The 4,689-nt window shown below is 53.7% G+C and overlaps 1 protein-coding gene and 1 long non-coding RNA gene across 3 annotated transcripts in view; one reads left to right on the forward strand and one right to left on the reverse strand.

Moving 5' to 3' along the window:
* Positions 1 to 4,689, forward strand: part of LOC113207554 (PAS domain-containing protein cky-1) — a 142,141-nt gene that overhangs the window by 9,248 nt on the left and 128,204 nt on the right. The window lies entirely within an intron of this gene.
* On the reverse strand, positions 580 to 3,724 carry LOC127748890 (uncharacterized). Of its 2 annotated transcripts, none has more exons than XR_008010835.1 (3): positions 3,466 to 3,724; positions 3,119 to 3,336; positions 580 to 2,658 (listed from the first exon to the last, which is right to left on the reverse strand). It is a non-coding gene; the product is annotated as an uncharacterized LOC127748890 (long non-coding RNA). The 2 variants fall into 2 exon arrangements; XR_008010834.1 differs by having other exon boundaries at positions 580 to 2,655; positions 3,466 to 3,723.

The raw sequence follows: 4,689 nt of genomic DNA on the forward strand, positions 1-4,689 counted from the left end.
CGGGAAAGAAAGGGGGCGGGGCACTCTTTTGCCATATTTACCAATATTTACACGGATGCGACTTCCTGATGAGGGTTTTGTTGCGGACAGGGGGTAGGAGGGCAACCATTTTCCCTTTACAGTAATTAATATGGTTATATCCCCCCTTCTTACTATCTCCAATAGTCCGACTAGTCCGTGTGTGTGAGAGCGAGAGAGACCTCAGACTCAGAACGCGCCGCACCGGGTCGCCGGCCCTCCTCAGCGCAGCGGTAGCTCAGTGGGCTGAGGCGTCGGCGCGCCGGTGCTGGCGCTGGCTGACCAGGCAGTCGTGGGTTCGACTCTCGTTCAAACTGTTTTGATTTCTCGCTGTACCAGTGGGTGCGGGTGCGAGTGAGACGACTCGCACCACTCACTCGAACGGCGGCGGGTGGCCGCAGGCAGCTGACTTTCATTCAAGCAGTTGATGAATTTCGCGCCAAAGTGACCGAGACGGAGCTTTGGATCCGAGATGCACACAACCGCTCGAAAGAGAGTAAGGAGTGTTGCATACCTCGCCTGTGGCTCGGCGGCGCTGTGAGTTTGAGGGGCCTGGATTAGTAAATGTTCTTGCACGCTTCAAGAGCATTTCTTGCGATAAGAACACGTTTCTTCTTTCGGTACGGACTTTGCACACTATGCACTGTGCGCTCGAGTGTGCGATATGATTAAATACCGTAACGTGTGTGCTCATTAGTGGAGATCACACTTAAAGTGTGCAAAAGTGCACACTTTTTTTTATCGATGTAGGGAAGGGTAATGGGAAAGACGATTTTATATGTGCAGTTTCGGTTGTTTGTTTCGAATACTATTTGTCCTCCTTACTTCTCCTTTTAGATACACTGGGAAAAATGGTATGCCTAAATGCCCTTTTAAACACATTAAAACCTTTTGAGTTCTACCTTTGTTTTTCCAGTGTAGGTGTGCAGAAAGAGCGCTTGAGTTCAAATAAAACTTACTCAGCTGCCGGTGTTCGACCACCCAGTGTTTGCACTGACTGTCTCACTGGCCGACTGATTACGTAAATAAAGGACCCTCGCCGCTCGCCGCGAGTGGGACAGTGAATGATACCTCAGGCCATCATGGCGGAGTTTGTCTTTCGCGCATCTGTCTATCTCTCTCACAATCGGGCCTCGACCACGAGTGCGACAGAGGGAGCTGTTCGCACTACAGGCTCACACCGCCTTACTTATTGCTCATTCAGCCTTCCCCTTCGCCCTCCTCTCTCCCTCCTCGCCGCGCTGCCTTCAGGAAATGGCACCACCTCGTCTCCACAAGTTATCGCGTTAGTGACTCGCGCGTGCGGGCCTTTGCGAATAGGAAACGCACTCAATTTTTGGGGTATTTCAGTCCGTTTACAGGCGCTCTGCTTTCGTTTATCAAAGGCATATAAAAATGTAGACCCATCCTTCAGCCTTTCGTGTCGTTTTCCTGTCCTATTCCGCGTGGGGGTGCTTCAGTCTGTATGATCGCACTCTGTTTTTGTCAGTGTCAAATCAAAGAAAAGACTGCCGAAAGTGGATTAAGAACCATTTTCATTTTAAGGATTTGCGTTGGTGTCGCATTCACGCATTCATGCGATGGCTCCAGCCCGCCTGCGAGGTAGGCAGCCCATGCAGGCCACGCGCACCGCTGTCCTCGGGTTGCCTAACCCCCGGGCGCCCAGCGCTCCCCCGCGCTCACACAATGGCTGGCGGGCTACCGGGGCCAAAGTTTATGCAGCGCTCCGATCGGGCTGACCAGTGTCTTTCCGGTCGAATGGTGCATTCACGAGGTAGCGTGCGTTCGTCGTATGATTCAGCACCAGGTGTGAAATCAAAGAAGAAAAGGCCGCCGGAAGCGGAGGGGCGGGCTGCGCCTGCACGTGGCCGCCTCGCGATACGTGGTCTACATGGATCCTCGCGCAATAAACACATCACGTTGACTTGGGGCTCCCTCGAAGTACATATATGTGACGTCGAGCATCATTCAAAAAACCTTTTGAGCTATAAGACAACACTACATACCGTCCAGATCTTTCAGCCCCTTTTCCTGCCACCAATAAAGCTCCTAGCAGCCCATCCATCTCCAGCTGAGCGGTTGAATGCCGCGCCCCTCCTCCCTTCCCCGGCAGCGCCCTTCATTAGACGCGCTGGACGGACAGTTTCGCGACGCTCTGCAGCGGCCGCTTTGCATACGAGAAGAGTCCAGCGAGCTCGGGCTCGGCTCGCCAGCAATTATTGGAGACGGTGGAATGGAATAGCGTCCATCCATTTACCTATCCATCCGTCCCCTGTCCCCGGCAGCGGCGGCAGCGGCGGCGGCAGCTGTTGGGACCTGCGCCGCTGCCGAGGCTGAAAAGTCTAAGCGATCGACGTTCCTTCTCCCTCCCTCTTGCCTGTCCACTCCTCCCGTCCCCATCTCCTTCGCATTGCTCTCCCTCCCTCGGGGTTCACACGCCCCTGCAGGCCGCTCTGTCAAGGCGGCGGCTGCGGTAGTGGAGGCAGTTCCCACTGGATCCGTCAGATGTCGCGCTCGTCGTGGCGGGTAGAGGAGGCGGCGCGGCGTCGGAGAGGGAGACTGGCGTGCTTCCGTTCTCTGCCGGGATTGTCGTGAAATGCTGTGTGCCCTGATGAAGTTTACGCGGGAGTATCGAGCCTGCTGATCAAAGATAATTTTTTTCAATTTTTTTGTTGCTGTATTTTCTTTCCAAAATACAAATTAGGGAAAAGCTTAACTTACAAGTTTAAAGATGAGAAGATGGGGTGATTTTTGTGGAGTTACGACAGCTAGAACTTGACATTTTCACGCTCCAGTCGTTTCTGAATTTGTGCGACGTGTTATGAGCGGCCAGATTTCGTTAAGAAATATTTCGAATTGTCATCATGATTCCCATTACCGCTCTGGTACGGTGCGTAAGTGGCGTGGTGGTGAGCGGCGAGGAGGCAGCCTGGTCGCGCAGCGACAACGTGAATACGAGGCGATGCAGTCCTGTCCGATCGGCACGGTGTGGCCGGGCGCTTCCCCGTCAGTCGCTCAATAGTGTATGTGTGTGAATGTGTGTTTGTGTGAGCCTGTGTGTGTGTGTGACCAAGTAAATTAAACTCCCAAAGATACCCACTTGTTATTTTGCCGCGCGGTGCGATTCTGCTGTCAATCAGTCCGGCTCAAGATGGCGGTCCGCCTTAAAAGGGGCTCTTGGGCGCCAAAAAGACGACGACGACGACGACGACGACGACGACGACGACGGCCGTGGTGACGACCTTCTCGGCGATCTTCCGCGCGCAGTACGGCGAGAAGCGCGCGCCACCTCCCGATTGCTGGCGCGTCGCTTGAACACTGAAATTTGAACGGGAGTCGGGTCGCAGTCATAGAATTTCACGCACTCATTGTTGCTGCCTGTGTCTGTCCTCTCAACCGTCATCTCATTTTGTCGTGACTTCTAATTATTTGTAAAAATTGATTTACCGTCCATGTCGCCTTTCGTACGTGAGAGCCTTGCAAGTGGGATCTGCTCGGGCAATTCGCATGTCCAGTTTGTGTTACGCCAGCAGTTGCTTCGCGGTAACAATATGGTCTGGGTGGTAACGTACGTAATGAGCACAGCCCCGGCACCGCCGCTGCGTGTGGCACCCGATAGGCACTTGGTGTGCAGCTGCGTGAATATTCAGGCGGTGCGGAGCAGCCCCGCCCCGCCCCGCCCCTCCTGCCCCAGCCGGGCCGGGCCCGTTGCTCTGACTGATTCATGGCTCAATGGTGCAGCGCAGCGCGAATCGAGTACCGCGGGCCTCTCCACGCGCTACGGCCCTGGTTGACGGAGATAAACTAACACCTTATCTCCCTTTGCCCCTTTTAGACGTGCAGGAAACCATTTTGGGCGAAAGGGACACACTCTCTCCGTGTCTGTAGCCCGTCTCTGCAGGTAGTAATACACCGGAAACACCGAAGTAGGATCGAGCATCCTTTTTAGTGGGAGGTAATAGTTTTAGTCCCTTTACAGAGGCACGAAAATTTTTCCTTTTGCCCAAGACTGCCTTTGTGAAGCAGTGAGTGGCGGTATAGTTCTGTCGCGAAATACATCGCTCATAGGTCACCTGTTCAGAGAAAATAATCAGTACTTCATTATCCTTTTCTTCATTACAATATGAAAACTGGTCTTGTTTTGTAGGTGGCGGCAGCTATTTTCCCATCCTTGGCCCGTCGCGCGCCGTTGCCGCAATATGACAGGCGGGCCATGACTGACCTGTCCTCATGTTCTCGGAACTCTCCTTCATCATCATCGTGAACCACCGCGCTGTGGAGGGAGTGATTCTATCTACGCGCCAACCCGTGTAGCACAAGCCCTGCGGGGAACACTATTTGGCAAATCGTTTGCGCCATTTTCTCTTAAAAAAAAAAAACCATAGCAGACAAGGGTCCTGTACGAATCCTCTCTGCGCATACCAAAGTGAAATCAATAAGCGGCTCCCGACGAATGTGCTCTTTCCTTTCCTCCACACAGGCGCGCTAGTTCGGCAACGTTAACTAGAGCGTTTGTGAGCGTGACAGTGACACAAACGTGACAGCGTGTGACGTTACTGGCGTTATGGCCGAGTGCCCCAGTGAAGCGCGGTGTGTGTAGCGCCGGAGCGAAGTGGTGGTGTTGTGCCGAGTAGGACCAGCCGCGAGCCTTCAGTAGCGCGACTCGTTGTA

The sequence above is a fragment of the Frankliniella occidentalis genome, unplaced genomic scaffold (assembly GCF_000697945.3).
Source record: "Frankliniella occidentalis isolate FOCC.00 unplaced genomic scaffold, Focc_3.1 Scaffold18, whole genome shotgun sequence".
NCBI classification, from domain to species: Eukaryota; Metazoa; Arthropoda; class Insecta; order Thysanoptera; family Thripidae; genus Frankliniella; species Frankliniella occidentalis.